The sequence below is a fragment of the Chiloscyllium plagiosum genome, unplaced genomic scaffold (genome assembly GCF_004010195.1).
Source record: "Chiloscyllium plagiosum isolate BGI_BamShark_2017 unplaced genomic scaffold, ASM401019v2 scaf_8008, whole genome shotgun sequence".
In the NCBI taxonomy this organism is placed as follows: domain Eukaryota; kingdom Metazoa; phylum Chordata; class Chondrichthyes; order Orectolobiformes; family Hemiscylliidae; genus Chiloscyllium; species Chiloscyllium plagiosum.
In genome coordinates this window covers 21,489-24,016 of record NW_025214634.1, presented here as the reverse complement: position 1 = coordinate 24,016, position 2,528 = coordinate 21,489, and the positions used below count along the sequence as shown (strand labels likewise).

General features: G+C 42.7%; 1 non-coding gene across 1 annotated transcript; it reads right to left on the bottom strand.

Annotated features, from left to right (window-relative positions):
* Positions 1-2,207: 2,207 nt before the first annotated feature.
* trnar-ucu lies at positions 2,208-2,299 on the bottom strand. The gene is given in 2 exon segments: positions 2,208-2,243; positions 2,263-2,299. It is a non-coding gene; the product is annotated as a tRNA-Arg (tRNA).
* Positions 2,300-2,528: the final 229 nt, after the last annotated feature.

The following is a 2,528-nucleotide window of genomic DNA, read 5'->3' as shown; positions in this document are numbered from 1 at the left end:
GGGTCCACTGCTGTTTGTCACCTTTATAAATGACCTGGGTTCGAGCATGGGATGATGGATGAGTAAATTCGCAGAACACACTAAGTCGATGGAGTTGTCAACAGTGCCGAAGTCTGCTGCAGGTTACAGACGGACATGAATAATCTGTAGATCGGGGCTCAGAGGTGGCATATGGAGGTTATTGTGGAAAAGTGTGAGGTGATTTACTTTGGAATGAACAACAAGAATAAAAAGTTCTGGGCTAATTGTAATATTCTTGGAAGTTTCGATGAGCAGAGCGATCTCGGCATACATGTATATAAAACTCTGCAAGTTAACACACACGTTGATGGATTTGTTTGCAATGAGCACAGTGTGTTAGTTTTTATTGGGAGAGGGATTGAGTTTCAAGGCCAAACGATCCCTTTGCAGCTCCAGAAATTTGTCTGGTATGGCCAAACTTGTCGAGTTGCGTGCGGTTCTGGTCGCCACATTATAGAACGGATGTGAAAGCATTGGAAAGGTTGTAGACGAGATTTCCTCGGATGTTGCCTTCTGTGAAGGGAAGGTCTTACGAGGAAAGGCTGAGGGACTTGAGGCTGTTTTTGATTGAGATAAGAATTTTGAGACGTGAATTAATAGAGACATAAAAGATGATCAGAGGTTGCTTTCAGGTGGACAGTGAAGGCCTTTTTCTTCAAATGGTGATGGTTGGCACAATGGCACATCGATATAATGTGAGTGTGATTGATGCCGAGGACGATTCCTTTCTCAGAGAATAGTAAGGGTGCAGAACGCCTTGCCTTCAACAGTCATAGACTCACCAACATTCAGGGCAATTAAATAATCATTGGATACATTTACGGCTTATAATTTCAAAATGCTGGTCAGATGGACTTCACATTGGTATCACAGGTCTGTGCAACGTTAGTGCCAAAAGCTCTTTATTGCGGTGTGATATTCTGAGTTTGAACTGTTCTTCAGCTTGAAGGTGCAATCATCTCTGTTTACTATCAGTAAAACAAACACCTGACGAAAATCCAATGCGCAATTTTGGCAGTGCATGTACTGCCATTCTGTCATGCAACTACAGCAAGCTAACTCATTACACCGCTGGATCTGCCGTCTAATGATGACAAACGTCTCCTGATCTTACCACTGGGACTCTCAACCCAATTACACATTTTTTTTCTTTGGACCTGAAATGAAACATAGTGCAGAGCAGGATATAATGATAATGAATCACCGATTATGAAGCATCAACTTCAGGAAAATGGCACAGAAAATGTGGTGAAAATCGATTTTATTGAATACTGCGCACGTTTTCCGTGGCTTCCTGCATTGATCACAGGAAATGTTATGTCGCCACTGTACTGGGATTTCCCTTCTATCGGCGTCAATTCGTCAGAGAATTCGATTCACTGACATTTCACCAACTTGCTTTGGAATGTTCATATGACACATCCACTCACACTGCACACAACATCAACAATGTTCAGCATACTACATCCACGAGCATGTGGAATGGTTTTCATAAACAGTGAAGTTTGGATAATGTTATGCAAAGGCAAATTGAAATTCAGTTTAATTAGTAAAGTCGCAAGAATCCAGAGTAAGATTCAAAATATCAGAAATTCACGTTCATTATCTTGGCCAGAATTCCATCCCAGCAAAGGTGAAATCTGCCCCTGAATCCCCTGAATCCATGCAATTGCTTGCTCCATGTGTCCACTTGGAAACCTATGTGAAGGAACATTCAAACTGAAGGAGAACTTGTGAGAATCCTCCACTGCTTGATCTAAAGCTGAAACAAGAGCTGTCTATTCGAGCTGGGAGGGAAGCGAGGTGGAGGTGAGACCAAAATATTACTTGGCGTTTATTTCATATTGTCCTCATTGAGATTGTTTAAAAACCCGGGCCAGAAATGTCACAGACACAAAGGAGCAGAAGGAGGACATTCTTAACACCGATCCTGCCCCGCCACGGCATTCGATATCATCATGGCTGACACAACAATGTTAAGTCTTTTTCCAGCCCATCCACGTCATCGTGTTGCCTAGTGGCTAGCAGATATTTATCGATCTCTATCATAAATAGACTTCGAAAATGTAAATCTGTGAGAGGAAAATGTTCCGTTTTGAGACAGTGGGTTTCTGCACGAATATTGTTGGGTTTTCAGATGACAGCCGTGTCTGGTCTGACCACTTTGCAATACATAAATTAAAACTCGACTCTGACGGGATTCGAACCCACAACCTTTGAATAGCGACTTATACAGAGATGTAGAAGTCCAACGCGCTTTCCATTGCGCCACAGAGCTGCGCACAGAATGAGTTTTAAGCACACAAGTTTGCCTTTGACGCATTGCGTTCAGGACACCCATCTCGCGCCTGTCTGTCCTCGTCACACTTTCCGGTCCCTGGTCCTTATCCACGTGTGCTCTGGCTCATCAAGTGTTCGGTTACAGACTGCTGAAACGTTCTCATGATACTTAGCTTTACCACATGTTCAGATAATAATTTCCAGATAATCAATACTCTATAGGTGAA